Consider the following 26,476-nt stretch of genomic DNA (forward strand, 5'->3'; position numbering starts at 1 on the left):
CTTGTCGCGTCGCTCGCTCTTTCGCGCACATGGAGTCCAGGCTTTAGTCGTCCTGTTCGCTTTTGCAGATGATTGCTTTTCTTTAAGCGCGAAACTAAGCAGCGGCTAATTAATGACAGCACAGAACGCAGCGCAGTGGCGACCTAGGGAAGATATCACTGAAATGCACGAGAATTTACACCTTTAATGAGGTTCGTTTTGCTGGCGACATGTATAAATAATTAATAACCACGAGGAGCGTTTAATAGTAGCGCGTTTTGTTTGTTTCTAGTGATGCTCTGATGCGCCACCCATGTTGTCTTGTTTACTTTTAGTATTTTATATCATTCGGCACGCATATGCATTCAATTCCTTGCGTTGGACTGTCGTTCTCGACGAGCGGAAGTCAATAGTTTGCACTTCAAACCGCCTGCCACCACTTTTTAAAACAAAAAGAAATTGTTTATCTATTTCAACATACATCGGCTTCATTTGCAGCTATAGCAGGGGTGGGCGGTGCACATAAATAGCACAAGTTGAAAGAAAAAAATGTTGATGATGACGCTTCCAAAAGTCGAGCAACAAAAGCCCCATTGAGATTCCGAAGTTCTATAAATGTTCAGCTTCCAAAGATGTCGTTTATGGGAGGTGAGTTCAGATAAGTTCTGAATATGTGCAGTGACATTCATTTTCATTTTTGTTGAACGCATGTCGGGCAGAAGCGAATAGGCGACTGTTGGGCGTCTAACCTTTCTGTGGCGGCAGTGCTTGCTTGCGGAAGTTTCCCGCTGCATATGCCGTGGAGCAGTGTTGTAACACTCTATGATGCGACTTGTCTCTGAAGGGGCGTAGGCTACGAGGGTACGTTGCAATGCAGTCTTTGCCGTGGAAAAATAAGTGCATCTACACACTCTCCGCTGTCCAGTCTCATGTCGCGTACGAAGTTTGAAAATATCTGTCCACTCGTACTCTCGTCGTGGAGTAGCAAAGGCCTACAACGATATACGATTTAGGGGGCTCCAGCACAATGTTTTCCTTGTTTTTTTTTTAAATTTAAAACCGTGCGTAAGCGGGCCCCGTGCGAGGCACTTCAATACTGGACCAGTAGCCCTCTTCTCTGTTCAAGAAAAGCCACTTCCATCACTCACTCCCGCCGCGTCTGCGCAGCGTCGGATGCTGCGCTGAAACGCCGCCACCGATGAAGTGCGAGAACTCCGAGATCGCAGGCGAGGCGAGCGGAAGCGGCGAGAAAGAGATAGACTGAAAGGAGGAGGAAGAGAGGCGAGGAGAAGAGGAAGAGGAGGAGCAAGCGCGGACGAAGAGAGGATGAAAGATGGCGAGGAAAAAAACGGAGAGAGGGCGAGAGTCGCGCCGCGGGCCGCGGCGTGCTCGGGATCCTCACCCGCGTTTGGCGGGTCTACGCCTCGGAAAATAGTTCCGGCACGGAGGACTTCGGAGCTTGGAACTAAAAACAACTCGAGCCACATAGCGCCGCTGTTGAGGAAGGTCTCGACGTTACCTGTGCCATCCGACGCTTACCGGGCAAGAAAACGGAGTCCATCGAGACGGCAGTTGTCGCTAGCGCGCAGTGGTCCACACCGCGCGGTGCGTTGCGCGGTCCCCCTTTTATTGGGGCTCCCGGCTGCCGGGTTCCGGCATTTAGTTGGTACGGTCGGCGGAACGTCGGTTGTGTTGTGTTCTGCAGTAGACACGTCGGGGTACACCGGTTTCGTTTTTTCTTCTGTTTTTTAGCTCCGTTTTTTCTCTCTCTCTCTCTCAATCTGTGTGTGTCTCTCTCTATCTCACTTCTATACATCTCGGATTTTTGCGTTAATCCCGCGTGTCTCAGTTGCCCGCCTTGTGCCACCAACCTCCCTATTTCGGCGCCAAGAATTTCTCCCCGACGACACCAGCGTCTTCAGCTCCGGGAAGCCGGGAAGAACCACCAGCAAACGGAAGAAGCGCCCCTCCAACCAAGCCTGACGATTAGTTGAATTTTTTTTTCTCTCCGTCTACGTCTTCAAAAAAAAGCAGGAAGCAAAAAAAAACTACAGAGAAAACGCAAGAGAGAGTGCAGTAGAGAAAAAACGACGCCCCCGCCTGTGTAACGCTACTTTCCCCCCACCCATATCGTCCTCCCCCCTGTTGTGCTGCTCCGGTGTGCTTTTCATCGTCGTCTGCTACGAGGAAAACAAAGTCGTCTGCTGACCGCAGGACGTGGTGTGTCGTCTGCTTGCTCGCGTGGGTGATTTGACACGTCGCCGTCTGCAGTCCTAGTGCGCGGCAGTTGGACAAGGAACAGAGCTCTCGGCACTGCGCTGCTGGTGCGAAGAACGCGACGTTAAGTTCCGGCCCTTGTCTGTGTCACTTCACTTCACTTCGTCGTCGCCTTTTTGTTGTTCTCAAAACATTCCGCGCACCGTGGTAGCTGCCTGAAGCAAACACCTGCGACAGAAGGAAGACCTCGACTTCTTCCTTGTCGTCGCCCAGCAGACGAGAGAACACAAGAGGGAAGGGTGTCTCGTGTGATTTCGTCCACGGCCACCACCACCAACTCCGGCACTACCACCTTGTCTTGACGCGGTCGACCCCCGTCTATCCCAAACCCCAACTGGTGATCGCCGACTCAGAAGATAAACCGCGCTACTCCAACCGCTGTCCTCACCCTCGATATTGGCTACTCCAAACACCTCATCACCACGACGAGTTTCGCTTGGGTTAACTCTTCGGAGAGCGGTCTTTTGAACCAAGGTGAGTGGCCGACTGTCCTTCCTGTACATATGTCTTTATCGCTCCGCCTCCTGGAACCCACTCCCTGCATCCCTACGCAGTCACCTCGATGTTGTCGCCTGCTTTGCACGGTGCTGCTCTGTGTCGTCTGCGGGCTTGGCAGTTGCAACGAAAACTTGTTTCGAGCATAGCGCGTCATGTCTGCAGCGGCCCCTTTACGTGGGCTTTCCCTGACAACTCTTTTTTTACCTGGGAGCACGTTACCCGATAGTTGTACGTCATTTGTGTATAAACATTTTCACAGAGAGCAAAATTCTATATCTAGCCGCGCATAGGAACAACCGCAGCATTGACAAAGCCGTCGTGCATTAGAGCTCTTGTTATCAAACTCATCTGAAGGCTGTTTTCTGCTTCCATAAGTGTGCACATTGAGGTCGAGGTCGAGTATTTTAATAAAGCCTGGTCGTTATGCGCGTGTTCACGCATCTGTGCGGTCGGTAATCACTATTTAGCGCGACTGTACTGACTCCCAGTAAATATTTTCGCGAGAATATCTAATCAAAGCGATAAGTTCACGTGATATGCGGACCCAGTCCGTTCAGCGCGATATCTGTGGAGACGCCGAGCGACACAAAGGAGCCCTCCACGCGACGTGGAGAACCGAGACGGCACGTTGTAAATAGCTATCGATTGCCGGTTCCGGCCTCTGTGCAAGGCCGCCGGCAAAAAAAGGGAACGGGTGCCACGCGGCTTCCCTAATTCCCTAACTAATAATAAACTAGGACCTCGTTCGTGGGCTAGCAACAAGAATCCGGCGACCAGCCCACCGGCATCGCGCGTGACCGCGTGGCAGTCTAGCCGCACCAGTAGCGTGGCGCTGCGCTGCTGACTCAGCGTGGACGCTTTCCTTTGTTCCCGAAACGCGTCCCTATCTCGTGCCTCCCGAACCGCGTGTCTCCAAAAACACTAGCAATCTGTACGACGGTAACGCTGGTGTAGTGTGCCAGAGTTAATTCTTAGATTTCTAAAGTGCGTAGAAGCGCCGTGAATTCAGTGTCTCTCCCAAAAAAAGGGCGTCGTTGCGGGAAATAGGGAGGCGAACACGTTTTCCTCTGCGGCGGCGTGGGGAGAAGCGCCGCGCCAAGATGGCTTCTCCGCATGGCGTCGCTGTTGCGGGAGGAAGCGGCGCGCCGGGCACGCCGGGAAGGCCGGCCGGCGAGCTTGCTGGCCGCTCCAGTTACTCTTTTTTTTTTTTGCTCTTCCCAGTGTTTTTCCTCTTCTCTGCGCCACCGCGGCGTCGGCGGCGGCCTCGCAGCTTCTTTTTTTGCTCCCGTCTTTCCCTATTTTCTTCCTTCTCTGTTTCCCGCGTTTCGTCAGCCGGCGGCGCTTTTGTTTTCCTCCGCTTTCTGTCTATCGTCTGCCACCGCGTGATGGTCTGGACATTCAGCGTGGGCTTCCGGTTGCTGCTTTTCTTATGCCGCTTTCCAAGAAGGCCGCTTAGTTTTTTTTGTTTAAGTTTCTTTTAGGAGCTAACCGCGGCTCCAAGTAAGCGGCGCCGAAAGGGAAGAGAAAAAGCGTTTCGCAGTTATTTGTCATCCTTCATCGCAACTACTACTGCTCTGCGGCTCGATCGCACGCGCCTGTGATGCGGCGGAGAGCATTTGAAGCCGCTGCCGCGCGCCTATCCCTCCCTTGCTTCCCTCCCGAAAAAGGCTCTGCTCGCGTGCGCTTTTTTTCTCCCCGGGAACGAGTAGCCTCGCTTTATGGAAAGTACACAGGACGCGGCGTGTACTTTCGGACGAACGTTACGCGATACCGGTCCCGCATGATGATGAATTCCCTAGTTCCTCCTCTTTTTTTCCTCCCCCCGAATCTATCTCCCCTTTTGGTTGTTTTATTTGGGACGTAGAAAGCCAGCGCTCCCCTGTTCTCCCCACCGCACGGTGTGCTTTTGTTCGAAGCACAGAGCCCCGACATGGCACCGCATGCCTCTTCTTCTCCCCGTCCCCTTCTTTGCTTTGTTAGTCTTTCTCTTTATTGTCCGCTAGTTTATTTCTTGCTTCAGCGGGTTTAGAAGTGTGCCGACGCTTTTGTGTTGGGAAAAACGAACACAAAGAGACGCGAACTGGCGGCGATGGTGGAGCGCTTGTTCAGCGATGCTTGTTCCGTTTTGGCGCCTGATTTCTTGGCCTTCTTCACTTCCTTTTGTTAGTTTACTTGAATTGTTTCTATTTTTTTTACTCTCTCTTCGTTCGTAGATGGCGCAGTTTTAGAAGTTTGCCGCAGTCCGGAGGTACCGTTAGGAGTCGGGTTTGATTCAGCCCTGCAGCGGATCAGTCGGGGAGGCTTCTTTCACGAAGGCGGCTCTTTCCTTTTTTTTTACGGACGCTTTTTCTTTTTGATTGCCCCGGTATTTCTTTTTTGTTGTTGTTTTAGAATCGCTTTCAGGGTAGGTTTTTTGCGGCGCGCCGAAATTCGACAGCGACGGGTGGCCGGGCATGATGAAGTGCTAACGGGCGCGCATCGAAAATTCCCGGAGCGAAAGACGGGCGAAAAAATGAAGGAGACGAATCGCAGTGCGCACACCGCCGCAGTTCGGCAACCCCCGAACGCACTAGGTGCGTTCTGATGTTGTACTTTTTGTATTTTGTTGGCACGCGCCGGTGCGGTGGTCGGGCATTCTCCGTGCTCCCTTAGTAGTGGGGCGGGGGGTGGGGGCAAGCTTGCCTCACTGCAGTTCGGTTTATTTTTTTTTTCTGACACCTCGAATTACAGAATGAAGAATAGAAAAGAAAACACGTGCAGGGTGTGATATACGGACAACTTCTATTTTTTGAAAATGCGACTCTACCGGTGATTTTTTTAGGCTCTAGCTTTTTCCTTTTTCTTCTTTTTATCTCTGCTAGTGGCCCGCCTGTACACTTGCGTTTTCCAGCTCGCGCGAAGCATCCGAAGAGGAGGCGGCGCTCATTCGAACGGAACGTGGCGAACAGCTTCGCTTCCTCGCTCGTGACCGAAGAAGTGGGCGAAGCAGAGCGCCGATATATTTTGGGAAAGAAAAATAAAGCTCAGCGCTGCTGCTCTCTTCCTCTCCTCCCTCTGAGTTAACCCTCTCCCTACACTGCCTCCGCCGCACGCGTGCTTTCTCGTTTTCCAATTCTCAAACCAGCTAGTTTCTTTCTTTTCGGTTCATTTATTTGCGCAGTATTTCCTTTGCGTTTTTTTTTGTAGAGCACCACTGTACCTGCATATGACACCTACAGCTCTCTCTCTCCCTCCCCTTTTCAAAAATGGCATCTTGCGTAGTCACTATAGCTGCGTGTTTACTTTGGAGACCGACGCCGGGCTCTCCGATCCATCTCTGTTGATTAAGTAAGCTTCTTATTTTTTTTTCATATATCTTTTTTGTCTCCCTGGCAGTCTTGCTAAATACACAGCGTATACTTCCTAACTAAAATAGGAATCCCAACATAAGTGGTTAACGCAGCGCTTTGTCGGATATGTGTCCAGGGGAAAGAAGATTCCACTAGAGAGAATGCGGTCTTCGCAGAGGCGAAATGAAGGGAATGAAAGAAGAATAAACAATAAGAGAAATGTTGAGCCAAGCAAGGTGATGAGGGACTAGGAGGGAATGGGTCGTTGCTTTGAGGGGTTAAAGCGACGCCACGTGTGTCAAAGCGATGCCCCTATTTCTACTTCACGAAGGACTGGTTTCTATTCTTCCCCGGGGGACTCCGAGAAACAGTTCCTTTAGTTTCTTTTTTTGGTTTCCCGGTTTAATCTCGTTCCTTCTCGGTTTCTGATGCTGGTTCGAATCGAGCGGATAGCTCTCGCACCCTGCGCTGTGTTTTTGTTTTGTTTTGTTTTCGACTCCCTGCGAGAAAGGGCAGGCTTGCGCGGAGAATTCTAGGCTGTCGCCAGCGTTCAGGCACGAAACCGCCACGTGGCGTGTAGCTGGCCGGAGAGCGCGCGCGCGGCGAAAAATGTTTACCCAACGCCTGAGCGCCCAAGTTAAACAGGCTCACCGCTATCACTCCGCGACCGGGTCTCTCTCTCTCTCTCTCCCTCCCCCCCCCCCCCCCCCTGTATTGCCTTCCTCCTTCCAACCTTTCCAGCCTTCTGGCAGGGCTGAATCGTGCTTGCGGGAGCTGACGTCACGGGAATGGTTTCAATGTGTTCTCTTACATTTTGGCTCTCGAGGCAGTGGGCTAATGGCGTTCCTTGCGAAAGGGTGGCAGTTGCTCAAGCTATAGCTCTCGGTTCGCTTTTGAAAGTGCGCAGTTCGTGAGGGGGGGGAGTCCTTGCTTATCGCTGTAGCGAGTAGAGGAAAAGAGGGCGGCGAATAACTAAACGAAAACTCGCGAAAATATCCCCGGAGTCATGCAAAGCAGCGTGCTCGTGAAGGTTCCAGATCTGTACACTCGAAGCACGAGCACGCCTATATTGGAGTGCACTGCAGGACAGCTTCATCATCATGTAATGCGAAAGGCAAGATAACCTCTGGTCCATAAGGGTAACGGAGTGGATTCCAAGAGAAGGCAAGCGTAGCAGGCGGCGGCAGGAAGTTAGGTGGGCGGATGAGACTAGGAAGTTTGCAGGCATACATTCCTCGTACGCCGCACCCTGGAAGTGTTATTCAGGTTTTTTTTTTTTGTAGCAGTTTTCTTTTACGGAGACACACGATAGCGGATAGTGCTTCTATAACTTAAGTGCTTCGTTAGCTCATAGTACGTGTTTTTAGTGAAAGCGCAGCGGTGCATTGAAGTTTACTTTTTTTTTTCTTTCGGTGGAAACCTGTTATATTCGGACCTCGAACCAGCCGACGCAAGCGGCGCGTCTTCCATCTGGTTGAAAGAGCTCTTCTCTGCGGAGCAGCCGTGCGTTCGAGGAAGCCCAATCAGCGCATAGAGCTGGGGCGTGTGTGCGCGTGTGCTAGCTCTTTTTGTTTTCCTCCCCGAACGACAGATGGTGCGGTCGGGGAGGGCCGGCTCTTGCGGGACGGCGCTTGCGCACCACGTAAGGCGTCCCCGCTAAGGCCACCCGGCGGTTCGGTTTTACGTCTTCTTTTTGCACGCATTTTACGCTGACTGCTTTTCTGCTTGTTGTGTTTCGGGCTGCCTCTTTTGTAATAAGGGGACACGTGGTTCCGCGCCCAGCAGCGCGGTTCGGTGAGGCAGAGGGTGAATGCTCCGGCGGTGACCTTCCGAACAGTATGGCACTGTGTGACGCGGGCATATTGTTCGGCAGGGGCGAATGGCACTGACAGTGAAAAAAAAAATGAAAAAAATAAGACGAGATTATTGTTAGAAGTGAGCGGCACACTGTTTGGCGTTGATTTCTGGCACTATACAGATGTTCTTGCATCTTACAACGTTTGCTAAACGGCACTCTGTTGTTTTCCCGTGAGACTCGTGAGTTTGGCTCACGACTACATGAAACGCACTATGGTGATCGAAGTTTAAGGTTTCGTTTTAATAACTGTAGCGAGCAGTTTTCAAATCGCAATTGCTATTGGTGCCCCCGTGTGTTTTAGGTGAAGACTGATGCAGACAAATGGTTTTGAGGCTACTTAGCCTGCTTGGCGCCTGCTGTCCGCATTGCCTCTGTTGTATGGCACCGCTAGTCATGCGATACTGTCCGTCTCGGGTGCTGCACTGTAATTTGTGAGGTGAACTAAGAAAGAAGTGTAAACTTAGGACGCCAGTGTTGAATAGATGGTGCAGCTACAGCATTAATCTCCGCTATTAAGTGCGCACAGACTGAATTAAAATTGAAATGAAAATTGCTTTTTGAGGAAAGGAAAATGGCGCAGTAACTGTCTCACATATCTCGGTGTACACCCAACCGCACCGTAAGGGAAGGGGTAAAGGAGAGAGTGAAAGAACAAAGGAAGAAAGAGGTGCCGTAGTGGAGGTCTCCGGTATAATTTCGGCCACCTGCATATCTTTTACGTGCACTGACATCGCACAGCACACGGGCGTCTTTGCGTTTCGGCTCCGTCGAAACGCGGCCGCCACGGTCGGGTTAGAACCCTGGTACTCCAGATCAGTAGCCGAGCCCCTTAGCAACTGAGCCACCGCTTCGGGTCGGATTGATAGTCGGAAGTGTTCTGTACACTTGCGCATTCGCGAAATACATAACTTTTGTCTCCTGTTCCTTGATGTGGTACCAGGGTACTACGTGTCATTCCTACACGATACAATGTCTCTTGTCCTCTTTAAAAATACTTCATTTGTCTAACCAATCGAAGTATTAGCATACTGTTCCGCTGCTGCGGCCCAGTGGAGATGTGGTTTCCGACTGGGCACAGGGATAGGCGGTCGTTTCCGTGCCGCGACTACCAGAAATCGATGGTTTTGTGGCTCTGTCAAGTCGACCTAGGTGGTCCGCAGTAATCCTGAGTCGTCGATTGACCATGCTTCGCATGCTCTCTCTCTCTCTATCTCTCTGAATTTTCCATCAGTGCTTCAGAGACACTCATGAGAAGTTGAAGCTAGCATGTGCTGAGATTACTGCGATCTAATGACATACAGGATAGTTTCACTCAAAACGGAGCTGTCTTAAGCAAGAACTGTAGGTCCTACAACATTAAATACAGGTTTCGCCATCATTTGCCGGTTTCGCAAACGAACTGCGGTGCGTCAAGACATTTTCACGGATCACGGAGGCCAGCTTACAGCGCTAGTCGTTTCCAAACAGTGATATCTCAAAGTTTTGGTCTTGACGTCACGATTCTAAATAAACTGGCGAGAAAATTTTTAATTCTTGCTTTCTCGGCAATAAATGCGTCTTTTATTGTCGGACAAATATTGACATAGTCAGTGTTAGCCATACAATCGATTTCAAGGATTAGTTGTTCTCCTCGTAGTCACGTTACTTAAAGCTGATAGAGTATTTTGGACGTAAAAATCTATCAACTAATCGCAGCACTCTGGGCTATTATCGAGGCCGTAGTGAAACGAGTCCGGTTTAGTTCCCACCGTCTGGGGCTGTTTTGCTTGCCACAAAATCTCTTCACTTCAGTTGTTTTTGCATGTCGCCGCAACAGTGTTCCGAATTTCCACCCCACACTCAAAAGCCAAATATCATAGCAGGAGAACCCGGGTTAGAACCCGACCGCGGCAGCCGCGCTTCGATGGAGGCGAAACGCAGAAGGCGCCCGTATGCTGTGCGATGTCAGTGCACGTTGAAAGATCCCCAGGTGGTCGAAATTAATCCGGAGCCCTCCACTGTGTGACCTCTTTCGCTCTTCTTTCGCTACCTCCTTTATCCCTTCCCTTACGGCGAGGTTCGGGTGTCCACCGAGCTATGTGAGACAGTTACTGCGCCATTTCCTTTCCTCAAAACCAATTTTTTTTGCATAGCCAAATATCCTCGGTGAGCATTTGTTGTAGTTGGATGCTTTTATTTTCAGGGCTTGAGTTTCAAAAATTAATACGCAATTTCGTAATTAGTGCAGGTAGTACTACTGATACCATACTCGAAAACTTGAAGGGATCGCAAACGATAGAGTTGAAAAAACGAGTCATAATTTTGCTCTATTGTGCTGACTTGAACAGAAAACAGAATCTAACCAGAATACTGTCAGTGCACGTTAATGATCCCCAGGTGGTCGAAATTATTCCGCAGCCCTCCACTAAGGCGCCTATTTTTCCTTTCTTTCACTCCCTCCTTTATTCCTTCCTTTACGGCGCGGTTCAGGTGTCCAAAGATATATGAGACAGATACTGCGCCATTTCCTATCCCCAAAAACCAATTAATAATTAATAACCAGAATACTGTATATGTCACACTTGATTCCCAGCGACCTATGGACGCCTGCTTGGAAACAAGGGAGTATTTTTTCGATGGCTCTGTTAGTCCATCTGGGCAGGAAAAAGCCGTTGGCAGCAGATAAGGGACGAAAGGGAAGCCAGAAATGTTAACGGGTTGAAAACCGTTGGCTCTAGCACAGGGCACCAAGCGTGCTGATAAAAAACGCTGTGCCGACGCGACGCGCCCCTTGCAATGTGTTTTCAGCCGTTATCGGCGTCACGTGACTCGACTCGCGGGCGTTTGCGGACATCTGTCCACTCAATGAGAAGGGGACCGATATCTGGCGGTATCATCGATACTGTTTTGTTTTTTGTTTTGTTTTGTGTGGTATTCTGACTAATGCGCGTGCATGAATCGTGTCCGTGTGCCCATAACGGTGCTTCCTGGGATTTACAAAGTTGGGCGTTTTCGCTGCCCATTTCGCAGCTTTAATCGGCTGATCAGGCTACGTTATCTTGACGGCAGTTTATAGTTCAATTCTACCGTTAATTTTATTCGGGTTTCATCGATTCAGCGCGTATAATTCACACCGGTACACACTAAAACCATGCAGAATACGCCTTTGGCTATTTTTTTTTTCGAACTTGCACCGAAGCAAACTCGGTGCTCGCATTTAGTCTTGTCACGCGAATGTCCGGACCCCGTATAATACCTGTTACGGGTCCAATTGCACTTATTTTTGGAAATGTGGCGGAGAGTTTTAAGGATGCTTCACTCCCGCCATCGGTTGGCCCGGTATTGCACTACCTCTGGGATAGGCCTTGTCTTTAGCGCGTCTTTACTACCCTGTATTTCTATCCCATCTTTCAACTCTCCTACTATGTGCACGTGGTAGCGATTGTGGCTCGTCTTGAGTGCCCCGCCGCGGTGGCTCAGTGGTTACGGCGCTCGGCTAGTGATCCGGAGTTCCCGGGTTCGAACCCGACCGCGGGGGCTGGGTTTTTATGGAGGAAAAACGCTAAGGCGCCCGTGTGCTGTGCGATATCAGTGCACGTTAAAGATCCCCAAGTGGTCGAAATTATTCCGGAGCCCTCCACTACGGGCGCCTCTTTCTTTCTTCTTTCACTCCCTCCTTTATCCCTTCCCTTACTGCGCGGTTCAGGTGTCCAACGATATATGAGACAGATAATGCGCCATTTCCTTTCCCGTAAAACCAATTATTATTATTTAATATCGTCTTGAGCCAGTGGGCAGGCCTGTGCACTTTCCTTTTCTTTCTTCCTGGCAACAAGAGACAGGCAACAGACTGGTCGGTGCGCTTTAAGGGACATCCGGTGGTCTACGTTACTCCGGTGCCCTCCACTAATGCGTTCCTCATATATATGTCACTTCTGCCACACTACCACCAGTTAATTGTTAATTGGCCGGCGACAGTAACTGTATACACCCGAAGTACAAAATAACAGTACACGCAATGAAAGGGGAAAATATCGCGGTCTTTTCAAGCAGCGTGAAAGTCGTATATGTAGCCTAGTTCTGAGCATACAAATTACATACTGCACCAATAAATCCCAAGCAATTCACTATGAATGCGATAAAATTTAATTTGGTTTCTTTTTTCTGAGTCACGCTCGATGAAGTTTTCACGGCCGTGTTTCCTTATTATGACACCTACAAAACTCGGCGAGTTCAATAAGCCTTGTCGCGAACCCTATACCTTATACTTTAACCAGTTCGTATAGACCACTGCATCTTTTATTGCCCTGTCATGCTAAATTGACACTTGTCATGAACGAGGCCAATAGCTAATTCTGGCGTTCAGGAGAGAACATGTGTGGACGTGTTGGATCATCGCTACGCAGAAAGCATAGCGTGCTAACTACCACGTTTCTGCCCAGTAGGTGAGTCGCGGTAAGATATTGCCGTTGTATACTATTCTTTTGAAGAACACTGGTATAATTGGTATAATTCCAAGAGATAGTAAGACTTACAGTAGATGGCAGAACGTTAGGTGGACGGGTTAAGATTAAGAAGTTTGCAGGCAAAAGGTTGCTGCAGCTGGCAAAGGACAGGGTCAATTGGAGAGACATGGGAGAGGCATTTTCCCTGTTATGGGTGTAGTGAGGATGATGATGACGATGGTATAATTTCTTAAACAACAAAAACTACCTTTAGAGTTTCATGTGTGTTAGGTTCCGAAAAGAAGGAAATGTATCAAGCGACCTAAAAGTTTCAGGCGTTTAATTCGTTTCGCGGGAAAGACTACTTGTAACCCTGGCTTCGGCTAATATCCTCCAACCCTTATGCGCCTTTAAACTAAACACAACAGAAAGGAAACATTAATTACATCTTGTAGCCCATGGTGTATGTCCATCGTTTGCAAACAAATCAGAGCTTACAGAAGCTTTTAGTAATAATAATAATAACAATAATAATAATTCGTTTTGAGGGAAAGGAAATGGCGCAGTATCTGTCTCATATATCGGCGGACACCTGAACCGCGCCATAAGAGAAGGGATAAAGGAGGGACTGAGAGAACAAAAGAGGAAAGAGGTGCCATAGTGGAGCTCGGGTCCGGAATAATTTCGACCACCCGGGGTTCTTTAACGTGCACCGACATCGCACAGCACACGGGTGCCTAAGCGTTTCGCCTACATCGAAACGCTGCCGCAGCGGTCGGGTTCGAACCCGGGAGCTCCGGATCAGTAGCTAGCGAACTAACCAGTGAGCCACCGCGGCGGGTCACAGAAGCTTTTCATAATCTCGGATTGCGCTCAGCTTCGTCAGCTTATTACCAGGCTGTCTCACTATATTACAAGGAAGACAAGGAGCACAAAGTGCAGTAATGATGCAGACGGGGTGTGTGCTTCTCGATAACCTCACTCAATTTCAATGTGATTAAGATGTTATGTTGACGTAGGTGTTATGATACGATTTTACGAAGGTCCAATGACGCGAAATCTGGATGCATCGCAGTTAATCTTCTGGTTCTTTTGGGTAAAAATGTTTACAATCACTAAATTATGAATTTATTTAGAATTTATGCAGGATTGTTGTTGTTCGATATGACCTCATATATTGAACCGTTTCATCTGATCGCTGTCCAGCCGAAATAAATTATTAAATATTCTTGCGGTGGCAATGCGAATGAGGTTGAATACGGAAGTGCAGCGACCACTTGCAAATCTTCGCTATTGTACTACCTCGATGGAAAGAAACCCGAACAGTGTCATTGCCCGTTGAAGGACCTCCGTTGGTCGAAACAATCCCGGAGACCTCAACTACGGCACCTCTTTCTTCCTTTATTTTTCACTGCTTCCTTTATCCCTTTTCTTGCGGTGCGGTTCGGGTGTACACCGAGATATTTGAGACAGTTACTGCGTCATTTCCTTTCCCCAATAATAATAATAATAATAATAATAATAATAATAATAATAATAATTGTTTTTAGGGAAAGGAAATCGGGCAGTATCTGTCTCATATATCGTTGGACACCTGAACGGCGCCGTAAGGGAGAGGATAAAGGAGGGGTGAAAGAAGAAAGGAAGAAAGAGGTGCCATAGTGGAGGGCTCCGGAATAATTGGGACCACCTGGGGATCTTGACCGTGCACTGACATCGCACATCACACAGGTGCCTTAGCGTTTTGCCTCCATAAAAACGCAGCCGCCGCGGTCGGGTTCAATCCCGGGAACTCCAGATCAGTAGGCGAGCGCCCTAACCACTGAGCCACCACGGCGGGTTTCCCCAAAAACCAATTCTCAATTTTAAAACACGCGAAAGAGCATCATCTCTTTACAGTACTGCCGTGTACGAACTCGGCGCGGACGTTTCAAAGGGACGCGGAAATGAGAACTGAGGCCGCCCTTATCGGCCAATCGACGCGGTAGCTACGGCAGGAAAAAAAAAAATGCCCCACTCCATGCCGACGCTCTACCCTGCGGCGGCGTTATTGATATGGGAAGATTAGATACTATCGCCGCGGAGCAGTCTCCCCCTCAGCGTTAAGCCCCTTATCTTTACTAATGTTGGCTTGGTTGTGATATGGCGTGTGGGAAAATCGTGGCTTCGGCGGAAAGTTGTTGCTCTTTCCTACCGAAGAGTTCTCGCTGTTCACGCGGTTGCCGGTCAAACGAAAAGCGCCATCAGTGAGCACAGAACATTCGACGCCCACCTAGCGGCGAGTCGGCGCGCCGAGTGCATAGGCCAGCAAGGGTGCGAGTTTCGTTTCCGGGTCTTTCTGGTCTCGCGTGGTTTCAGCGTCTCGCCCGTGCAGCGCAACGCGGGAGTCGTTGAGCTTTTTGTCTTTTCGATATTTGCGGTGAGTTCCGAACGCTCCCAGTCGCAGCCTGATTCGACGTGAAACTTATCGATTCGTGTGGTTCCGGGCGATTCTCTCACTTTTCACGCTTCGTGTGTGCTCTCATCGCTGTCCGGAGGTTCAGCAGTCTATAAGATGAGCGACAATCACGCGCTTAATTGACGGGCACCATATTATTACGGACAGCATTCAGCCCAACGAGCTCCGCGTGGAGCGCTTACTGAAAGCTAACTCACCCGCAGAATATCTACTGGCATTCGTTGTGCAGAGTGAGCTTGTTTACGGCGGCGTAACGACTCATTAGCGGCTCTCAGTTCTGTGTCTGGCAACCAACTGGCCGCTTGGCTGCTGCGGCGTTTGGTCAGTCCAGCGAGTGGAATTGGGGCCGCTACCTCGTTCGCGTATTGTTCGTCTTACATCAGTTTCCTTGAGCAGTCCTAGCGCGTGTTATCGAAGCAGCAGCCGGATAGAGTTGCCATCCGTCACCTCTCGCTGGTGCCGTCAGCGTTCGTCGGATTGAAATCGGGCCTTGCGCGACGCCGATACAAACTGGCCGAGTTTGCGAGGCGCGTGCTTTCGGAGCTCCTACCGCTCGAATGGTGGGGTCCTTTGACGTCGTGGAACATGCTGCCGGTGGCTGGTTTGTGTCGCAACGGTGGCGCAACGTCGGAGTGTGCGGCGTCGACGCTTCAGCCCAGCCCTGGAGCCGCAGCGGAGTTCGACGCTAGTGCCAACCCGCTGTGTGTGGCCATTCGTAGAGTTGGTAAGTTCGTGCTATTTGCGCATCGGCGCATTGCTGGTGTTCGTATTGCAGCTACGATGTAACTTGCTTGAACTCAGCGTATTGTTTGCTGTTTATTTCTGAATAATATTATTGGAAACGAGGCAAATAGCTGCGGACCACGTCGGACACTTGACGACGCTCCTTACGGAGACAAAAATTCGGTAAGGTCCGTTAATGGCGTACTTTTGCCAGTGTCACGGAGGCCCGTTTTAAAGTCGTACATGTTAGCAGACTCGTCGGCGCACTTTTATATTGGACTTTATGACGGAGAGTTGAAACTTTATGGGGTTTAACGTCCCAAAACGACTCAGGCTATGAGGGACGCCGTAGTGAAGGGCACCGTAAATTTCGACCACCCGGGGTTCTTTAGCGTGCACTCATATGACGCAGTACACGGGCCTCTAGAATTTCGCCTCCACCGAAACTCGACCGCCGCGTCCGGGATCGAACCCGCGTCTTTAAGGCCGGCAGCCGAGCGCCATAACCGCTGTGCCACCGCGGAACGTGTGACTGCACCGATAACCTATCGATGGCGTCCAATGCCAGCAAAACACTAAAGGGACTCTGAGGACCAATTGAAGCTTACTTGTATCAGTACGTTAATGCGTTCTGATCGCAAAGAGACCACTGTCGCCAAGAACGGAGCTCTTATAAGCTAGAAAAGTAAAGGAAAGAACGTAATACAGCTGTCTCTCTCACCGCCTCATGATTTTAAGGTGTAGACCACGGAGGCTAACGCTACACACGTATTCACTTCAAAACGTTTACAGCCCGTTGTCTTTGGTAACGACTTCACGATTGACACTCAGATGGCGGATGAATTTTTTATTGTTTTTTTTGCGATAAATGCGTCTTTTGCTGCCGTGCAAGCGTCAACATAGCCAGAGAGAGATACGGAATAAATTTTACTGATAGCGACCCGCCGCGATGGCTCAGTGGTTAGCGCGCTCAGCCACTGATCCGGAGTTCCCGGGTTCGAACCCGAACGCGGCGGCCGCGTTTCGATAGAGGCAGAACGCAATAGGCGCCCGTGTGCTGTGCGATGTCAGTGCACGTTAGAAATCCCCAGGTGGTCGAAATTATTCCGGAGCCCTCCACTACGGCTCCTCTTCCTTCCTTTCTCCTTTCAGTCCCTCCTCTATACCTTTCACTTACGGCGCGGTTCACGTGTCAGCCGATATGTGAGACAGATACTGCGCTATTTCTTTTCATCCAAAAGCAATTATTATTATTATTATTATTGTTGTTGTTGTTGTTATTATTGATAGAGATGATCGGATGCAGTACTGCTCATTGTAACTACCGACTCCTTGTACGATTGCTCTGCCTTTGCCAGGAGGCTATGTGGAGCTGCTAAAATGTTCACTCGCGATTGTATCTTGCGTATTAGCACTTCGCTGACTGCGGATATGTATTACTCAAACCGCGGTTAGTTGGTTCTACCGATGGAAATGAGTAGCTTTTGTTTTGTAAAAGCATTCACGGTTACTCTAAAAATCATTGATGAGGAAGGAGTTAGCTGCCGACATGGCTGAGATTTCTACACGGTAAGATAAAATGGGTAAAGATGGACGAACTGCGCCACTCGGAGCTCGCGACGGACTATTAGTCCGTGTGGAGTGCGTTTGGATTAATGGGGGTTTAACGTCCCAAAACGACTCAGGCTATCAGGGACGCCGTAGTGAAGGGCTGCCGGCATTTCGACCATCTGGTAGTCCGTGAGGAGTCTATAGGCTGATGTCCCTTCGCAGTTTTTCTTTAATGAAGCTATAATTGCTCAACCACTGACTAATTGCCGTGGCAACGCAGTAATTAGGCCCCCGTGGACTTACTCCTTTAACAGCTTTAATCCTGTCGTGCTTAGAGCTCGCCTAGTGGCCGGTCCGCCCTGTTTTTTTTTTTTTACTCCCATCAAACGTAGTGCAGAAACACCTGAGGAGTTCTTAAGCTTGCGCATTCCTAAATAAAGTACGATAGCATCTTAAAGTGGGCCCGCCCCCTAAAACCGACTAGGGTAGTCTAGCGGATTTAATGGGTGAATTAAGGTAGACGTGCGGATGATTGGGTTTGTGGGGATTTATGGCTTGATTAAGATGTATCTGTGCGGATTATTGGGTGGATTAAAGTCAAAGAGTGGGTTGGATTAGTGTGATCCCATATGATAATTCATTCGAAGGTACGCTAACATTGTGGTCCTCAGATTTCAAAATTTGGAGATGCCGATGACGTCACGACCCTCTCACGACCAATCAGGCACTTTGGTCACAGAGAAACCTGCTGGTCTTTGCAAAAGGAAGCGAATAGGGAACCGCGAAGTGACGAAAGTGACGGTCACCGTCGCCAGCCTCGCCGTGCGGAGAGAACTAGGCGCCCGGCAGAGCTGTGCGCGAAGCGAGCGCTCTTGCTCCCCGGCGCTCGCGAGCTGACACACTCCTCTGGCGTCCGCGCCCGAGGGCCTCGTTTGTCATCTGCCGAGCTCGGAATGCGCCATCGCCGCCATTCTGTATTTTACCGCTGCCAGCGCAGCGTACTTGCGTCTGTTTGCGAACGTTTTTTCTTTTTGCTTTTCTGGTCGCTTTGTTGTTTGCCCATTCGCATTACTCGTTCATGTTTCTGCACCGTTACAAAAATTTCTTTAGACAGTCTATAGACCGTCCGTAGACAATAAAATCCTATAGACAATCAATAGGTATATGGCCATACACCTTTAGTAGGCTTTTGTCATAGACAGTCAATCGACTTTGAATATGCAAAAATATATATATATAGGAAGGAAATTTAGTCTATAACAAGTCTATAGACTGTCTATAAGCCATTTTTGTCCGCGTCTCTAATGGGTAGCTGCGGAACAAGGTCGAGTTGTGCTGCGGTGGAGTGTTATCCTCCGCGCGTCGTAAGTGGGAACAGCCTGCGAGTGGTAGGGAATACAAGCGGCACTTCACTCCGCTCGTCACGTGTACCGAGGGAAGTAAACGGCTTTCTCACACAGCGCGAATTCGCTCTTTCAGAATGGTTGAATTGGTACCCCGCCGCGGTGGCTCAGTGGTTACGGCGCTCGACTACTGATCCGGAGTTCCCGGGTTCGAACCCGACCGCGGCGGCTGCGTTTTTATGGAGGCAAAACGCTAAGGCGCCCGTGTGCTGTGCGATGTCAGTGCACGTTAAAGATCCCCAGGTGTTCGAAATTATTCCGGAGCCCTCCACTACGGCACCTCTCTCTTCCTTTCTTCTTTCACTCCCTCCTTTACCCTTCCCTTACGGCGCGGTTCATGTGTCCAACGGTATATGAGACAGATACTGCGCCATTTCCTTTCCACCAAAAACCAATTATAATTATATATGGTTGAATTGGAACTTCTGGTCCATGGTTCGGTGCCTTGGTCTCGTAAACATCACGTGTCGTCGGTTGCAAAAGCTTGCAGTACACTGCGCCGTTGATCCGAACCGCGCGGTGGATAGTAAAAATTTGATACAGAGCCAGATTTCACTGTTTAATATGAATTTCACCTATTTCGAACAAACTTTTGGTCCCGTTTCAGCTCGAATGATTCAGATTTGATTGGATATCACCGTCGCACGGAATTGATCATTAAATAGGGTACAAAAGGTGGAAATTAATGCTGCCAGCCCTTCGACGGGGCGTCTTCTCATATTTCGTTATTTGAGCGCATTTCGCCCTGCCAGGCTTTACAGGGTCGCTCCCTTTCCTGGTTGGGCTTTCTACCAAACAGCATTTTAAAGAGTGGCCGGCACACAGTGGCAATTGAAGCTAACGCTAGTATCGCTGCGTTTTTCTGGAGGAAAAACGCTAAGGCGCCCGTGTGCTGTGCGATGTCAGTGCACGTTAAAGATCCCCAGGTGGTCGGAATTATTCCGGAGCCCTCCACTACGGCAGCTCTTTCTTCCTTTCTTCTTTCACTCCCTCCTTTATCCCTTCTCTTACGGCGCGGTTCAGGTGTCCGCCGATATGAGACAGATACTGCGCCATTTCCTTTAAAGGCCAATTATTATTACTATTATCGCCATTCCTCCCGTTACTGCTGTTTCTAAGCTAAAGCTTCGACATCAGTGCATTTTACGCGACAGCGTATACAGCTCGTTCGGTCGAAAAGCCGTCGGCGTTGCAGTAGTCGGCACCGCGTGTCGGGAATAATTGGGGGCTGCGTAGAAGAAATCATATCATGGTAATTTGTGGTTCTAGTGATTGATTATTGATTGGCGTGTGATAGGCTATGACGAGCTAATAAAATCGTTGTAACTGATTATTTAAAGCAATGAAAATTTGAAAAAATGGCGCTTCAAAGGTGGCAAAATGCTCAGAATGAAAAGCCAATTCTTGTTGATGCTAATTAAGAAAATTTATGGTGTGCAATTGATGAATGAATTGAAACGATTGAAAAAATGAAAAATGCGTTCAAAGGTGTCAAACTGTTCAGAACTGACAGCATAACCCACTACGCTTTCGCGTCACGCCCTTAGGGCGGAGCTTAAGTGTCTCCGCTTTTTTTTTTTTTTGCTGACGTTGCTATTATTCTACCCAAGGTATCACTTCTCCTTTCGCACTCAGCGCTCTCTGCTCCCTTCTCCCTTTCTACCCTAATTGCCTGCCCTTCCTGCAGCTTTTCCTCGTTCCTCCCCTACCTCCCTTTCCGCGCCTTCCCCACCTGGAAGGCGTGCGTGGCCCCTCGGAGGGCTCCCACAAGCGGCGAGCGTGCTACTTTCCGCGCTTCCAAATCGATGCCGGAGAGCGCCATTGCGGGTTTGCGTTCGCCGTGCTCTCTCGCGTGTGTCGGGTGGACGACCCCTGCTTTTGGTCTCGGTCGCGTTTTCCCCGTGCACCGGGGTACGGGCCCGAGCCGGGTTTAAAATAGTGAGGAGCGAGAAAAGGGAAGGGGGAGGGAAGGTGGTTCGATCGGGACTGCTTCCACCCTTTCTACCCTGCCTTCCTCTGTTCGGGAGGGAGGCCCTGCGGACGGGCTTTTCTCCTTTTGTAGTGCGGAAGGGCGCCTGAACTCGGGGAGGCGTAGATGTGAAAGCCGTAGTAGAGCTCGCTTGGGACTTGCAGTTGGGGACATATACTAATAGGCCTACCTAGGCTGCAGCTGCGTTTACATGAATGCGACAGGAGTAGACTCTAGTCCTGTGTTTAAGGGAAAGAGCAGGTTTTGAGAAGGAAAGGCCTGACTCCTCCTCTACTCGCTTCTAGACGTTTTTGGCACTTTGCCTCAAAAGTGGACTGGAGTCTTCTTCTGTCGCATTCATGTAAACGCGGTTTGCGTTGAGTATCAAAAGTTTTCGGGCTTACGTATTACGAGGCGTATTCGTGCACCGAGGTGTTCCGATGAAGGGGGCGGGGATACTGTCGTAAACTGGTAGCTCAACTCTTAAATTACTCAGTCAGCCATTGGGGCTAACGCTGTAGTCTTACTAGCCATTGCACCCAATTAAGCTGGGTGGCATTAATCCGAGACGACGCTCTTCCTCGTAGGTGCTTGCAGCACAAAGGTACAAAGTACAGGCTTGACGGTGATCCTAACTTGAGTACGTAGCTTCCAGTAGAGCGCCGATTATATGAGGGTACGTGGAAACTGTCGGTTACCGGACTTGGCAGAGAGGAAAATCGCGAACCCTGATACAAATCCGCGAGACTTGTGCAGCAAGCACGTGTACTAAATACTGTATCGCTTGCAGAGTCAACAGAAGCGTCATAGACGAGTTAATGGCTCGCATCCTTGAATGAAGAGTCCCACTGATTGGTATACTGTTGCCCGATTCAGTATGCCTTTAATAAACAGATCCGTTGTTATTCTGTAAATAACGGCAAGTATTCAGTTCTGGTAGGCGTTCTGATGGACAGCCTGACATCGTATAAACAGGCTGCCGGTATGCTATTTGCATTTCTCTCTGCTCATAGTGTTACTAACCTTGCCTCCAATTAAAGAAAAAAACTTTTTTGTGTGTCAGACTGCCGCGTTTCCGTTTAGTTTGTCGTCTATACACTGCTGCCTCACAGTGCGGACCCGCAGCCGTTTCGTGATCCAGTAAAAGGATGGCCAAAGACACGACGAAGCTTTGCATGCATGACTGAGGTTGCTGCAAGTTCTTTCTGAAAAGGCGACAGTTGCTCCGCCCGTGCTGTTTGATGGTGTATGGGAGTTTAACGTCCCAAAGCGACTCAGGCTTTGAGGCCTTCGCTTTTTATTCGAGGCTCGGTTTTCAAGGTCAGCAGGCTTCGAGAGGAACAGCGAAATTGGTTAGTGGGGCCTTAGTGCTGGGCGCACCAAAGCTTGTGAGGGCACTTAAGCTCCGCCTTCAAGGTATGACGCGGTAGCTCTAGTGAGTTATGGCGCACATATGGGGAATTGGTCGTTCTCTACTTAACATCCATAGACACCCAGTAGTCCTCATGCCACTCCTGGCGCACCGGTGCAGCGGTTTAAGTGATGCGCCACTGCCCTGTGAAGGGCTTGTGAGACCCATTGGTTGTTTTTCCCGATCAACCCGTGTCGCCAGACAGAGGCGAAATTAGTGAGTGAGGCCCTTAATGTGGTGGCTCAGTGGAGTACACGGGTTTGAACCCGACCGCGGCGGCCGCGTTTCGGTGGGAAAAAAAAGAAAATTTGTTCTTGAGGAAAGGAAATGGAGCAGTATCTCTCTCTCTCACATATCGGCGGACACCTGAACCGCGCCGTAAGGGAGGGGGTAAAGGAGAGAGTGAAAGAAGAAAGGACGAAAGAGGAGCCGTGGTGGAGGGCTCCGGAATAATTTCGACCACCTGGGGATCTTAAACGTGCACTCACATCGCACAGCACACGAGCGCCTTAGCGTTTCGCCTCCATCGAAAGACACAGCCGCCGCGGTTGGGTTCGAACCCGGGAACTCCGGATCAGTTTCGGTGGAGGCGAAGCGCAAAAGGCGCCCGTGTGCTGTGCGATGTCAATGCATGAAAGATCCCCGGGTGGTCGAAATTATTCCGGAGCCCTCCACTACGACACTTCTTCCTTCCATTCTTCTTTCACTCCCTCCTTTATACCTTCCTTTACGGCACGGTTAGGGTGTCCACCGAGACATGTGAAACAATTACTGCGTCATTTATTTCCTAAAAAAATTCATTTCGTTTCTTCTCAATGCTAGCAGATTAAAATACTTAAGTTCAGCCGGGCGACATATCCTCTTGGAACGAAGACTGATATTCTTAAGCGCATTGAAATGAAGGCACTTGCGACATAGCTTAGTTGTTGAGGCCGTGGTTCAAATTACATTGGTCCGGGTGATCCCTCCTTCGCCAATGTTTAGGTCGAGCTGAACAAATGCGGGAATGCAAACAAGTACAGCACCACCCAAACAGGAAGGAACAAGACAATAACTTCAATCGGCGCACTAGCTCCCCCAATGTCCTTGACGCTTCTGTACATACCATCCGCTGCGCTGCCTCAATCTACTGTACCAGGGGTACGATTTGGCTTGGCGTGCGGCAACTTTTGCTGCGATTCGCGTGCGTGCCATTGTTACCGGGCGTACACGTGGTCGGGAAGCTCTCTCGCGGGTCAAGGCGGCCGAATACCAACGAGGGTTGCCATGACGACCTCCGTGTTGGGGGTTGAGCGGGGTCTGTTTTTGTCGGTTTCTATTTCGACGAGGCCCCGGACCGGGGCCCGGACGAATGGCGACCCGAGGAGAAAATTGTGAGAAAGGAAGTGCAGACAGCCGGCGCAGCCATTGGAATTGCCCACGCATTTATCCATATCCGGACATTGACTAGAAGGCACGGAAGTCGCTAGTCATGGCGTCGGCGAAACGAAAAGAAAATGTGCGACGCTGCAATGCTTTTGTCAGCGAACAAAAAATAAAATGAAGGAGTGCATGCTGTAGGTGCACAATGCTTTGGAAGTGCCGTATGAATTGACCATCCGCTGAATAGCGGAGCGCATACGTTTATTTCAAGGCAGAGGATTTCGCGTCAGCGTTGTCTTATGGCCCTTACGAAAATGGTCTACAGACAGTCTATAGACTTCTTATAGACTCTATTGCCTTCCTACAGGTGTTTGTTTTTGCGTATTCACAGTCTACTAAAAGTGCATGGCCATAAATCTAGAGATTATAAACAGTCTATAGGATTTGTATCACGTATAGACTGTTCTCTAAGGTTTGTCTATAGAGAGTCTATAGACTTATAGACAGAAGTCAATTGGCAGTCTAAAGGCTGTCTAAAGAAAATTGATAAGGTCGACTCGCACCATGCTTCAGTACAAAGAGCTTGGTGACGTTCGTTTGTCTGAAGTGCAGCCTATTTGAGCGACGACACGCTGTCTAGTCTGCATTGTATTTGCGGTACATGGAGGGCTTCGGCCGAAGTGAAGCCAGCGGCATTCATTATCTCGAACTTGAGGCGCAACAGCGTGGTTTATATGAGGTTAAACTCTCAATTCCTACACGGCCTTCATTTATCAAAGAATGGAATAGTGGCAGCTCGTTTTGCAAACGAAGGTTGGCATTTAGGAGTAACACTCCCAGTCTTTGTCCTCCACGAGGGACGAAGTCACGAGGTATACAGATGTACAGCACATTCCTCTTCTTCTTCTTCTTCTTCTTCTTCTTCTTCTTCTTCTTCTTCTTCTTCTTCTTCTTCTTCTTCTTCTTCTTCTTCTTCTTCTTCTTCTTCTTCTTCTTCTTCTTCTTCTTCTTCTTTCTTCTTCTTCTTCTTCTTCTTCTTCTTCTTCTTCTTCTTCTTCTTCTTCTTCTTCTCTTCTTCTTCTTCTTCTTCTTCTTCTTCTTCTTCTTCTTCTTCTTCTTCTTCTTCTTCTTCTTCTTCTTCTTCTTCTTCTTCTTCTTCTTCTTCTTCTTCTTCTTCTTCTTCTTCTTCTTTCTTCTTTCTTCTTCTTCTTCTTCTCTTCTTCTTCTTCTTCTTCTTCTTCTTCTTCTTCTTCTTCTTCTTCTTCTTCTTCTTCTTCTTCTTCTTCTTCTTCTTCTTCTGTGGTTGAAGGAAGGACGAAAAGTGGGAAGACACGGGCTTGTCTACTGGAGGGCTAGCCTCCACGCCCACTGCCGGCGTGGCGTAGAAGGAGGGGGAGGGGAAAAAAGATTGAAAGGAGAGGGTAAGCGCGCAGCCGCAATGATCATGTCAAATGGAATGTGCTGCCCCCTGAGGCCTACAGGCGGCCTGAGCCTCCAGGAAGGAGAGGAGGTGCCGGAAGGCCTTGGCGGGATGGTGGCCGCCGGGGAACAGAAGGTGGTCCGCTGAGCTGCAGGGGAGGCCCAAGGAGCGGTAGCCCGCCTCCATGATAGTCCTTGCGGGCACAAAGGGAGGGCACCCACATAGGAGAGGCTGGGCTGTCTCCTCTGGCTAATTGCAGAGGGTGCACACAGGGGAGGCGGAGAGGCCAAAGCGGAAGAGGCGGGAGCCGGTGTTGGCGCAGCCTACCCTGAGCCCCAGGAGGCTGCGCTCTTTTGCAGTCCAGGAGGCCAGCCCTTGAGGCCATTCCTTGGATGCAGTCCAGGAGGCCATTCCTTGAGGCCAGCCACTTCTTAAGTACTTATCCTGCCTAGGCACATCACGTGACCAAACTACAGCGAGCGCCCTCTGGTGTGGTAGTGGTGTGAGCGTCCCCGTTGCTACCTACTCCGTGCCTCATGGACGTTTTCGTATAGGAGATATTAGCTTTTTAGTTATTGTTACAAGGTTTTCTTCCTTTGCTCCCTTGCTTGTTTGGACAGTTACTCCTTTAGAAAATATCGCATCCACGTGTCGCGCTCCTTTGCTGTGACCTAAGCTATAGCTCTGGAGATTTGCGGAAACCCCTCGTTATGACACACTGTTCCCTGTTTTAGCTGGGTGGGGTGAGTTGTTCGATCGGTGACCGCTGCTCTATGGGGGCAGTCCACGTCCCACCGCGTGACTCACCGCCTTCGAATCCCCACCCCTGCTCCCCCCTTTTCCCCAAATGCGTTGCCAAGTCGTGTTTGTAGGCGAAGCGGGCGTGCGTGTTCGGGTAGTACCGCCGCTTGGGAGGGTGGGCCGGGTGGGCGTTTCTGTTCTTGTTCTTTGTTTCCCCTTTTTTTTCCCTAGTGACCCCGGCAGTGTGCCCCAGGAAGAGGAAGTTTTGTGCATGTGCTATTTCATCCTTTCTTTGTTCACCTTCCGTTCGAGTTTGGGTGTTTGGATTCACTCCGCCGGCCTGTGGTGTTTTCCGCTTGGCCGCTCTCTGCCGTAAGCGGGACTTCGTGTTCTTTTTTCCCCTCTCACTTCGTACAGGAGAGGTGTGCGCTGCCTGTTTTTACCGTCTGTGTTGTTGTTTTTACGGTATGGCTGTCGTGTTGTTCGCAGTGGTGTTGTCAAGCGTTGTTGCTATGCGCCAGTAACATGAAGCATGTAGTTTTCTATAAGAGACATTGCCAACAGCTCCCCTCCCCCCTCCCCCGACCGCCTCACCCCTCCCGTTCAGGTTCCTCTCTTTCGTTACAGTGTGATGATACCTCAATTTTTGCGCCTTATGAAGTCTTGGTTATGTTGTGTCCTTATTTACGCTTGGTCGCCGGACTGTTGCAGCCGGAGTAAACGCCTGTAATTGCCTTGGTTTTTAGTTTGATGCTTACCAGGCTTATATACCTTCTTTACTTACGTGCTATGTCCTATGTACTTTCCTTGCCTGAGGGAACCAACGCCCCGTTATTGAGATACGCTACGGCTAATATGCAGCCCCTAATTAAATTTATTGCCACCGCTCGTGTCGAAGTTGTAATTTTGTGTCGGCGTACCTGGGAGGCCGTTTTCTTCTATGCTTTAGTGATTGTTTCGTTTTTCTTAGGCGCCGCGACTCAGAGCCAGGCAAAATCAGTTAAATGCTCTGAATTTCCTCTCCTGAGCTTCGCGTTTATGGCCGTTAGATTGTTCAAAGGTGCAAGCAGGAA

At 49.7% G+C, this 26,476-nt stretch overlaps 1 protein-coding gene across 5 annotated transcripts in view; it reads left to right on the plus strand.

Moving 5' to 3' along the window:
• Positions 1–26,476, plus strand: part of fne (ELAV like RNA binding protein found in neurons) — a 175,842-nt gene that overhangs the window by 47,065 nt on the left and 102,301 nt on the right. For 2 of the 5 annotated variants that reach the window (XM_077643368.1, XM_077643367.1), the window contains exon 1: positions 1,638–2,730. The exons of the other annotated variants lie outside the window; for them this stretch is intronic. The gene's annotated coding sequence lies outside the window, so the exon portion shown is untranslated. Of the gene's footprint in view, positions 1–1,637; positions 2,731–26,476 lie in introns of those variants that run through there. 5 annotated transcript variants of the gene reach the window in all.

This window comes from Amblyomma americanum, chromosome 11 (genome assembly GCF_052857255.1).
Source record: "Amblyomma americanum isolate KBUSLIRL-KWMA chromosome 11, ASM5285725v1, whole genome shotgun sequence".
NCBI lineage: Eukaryota > Metazoa > Arthropoda > Arachnida > Ixodida > Ixodidae > Amblyomma > Amblyomma americanum.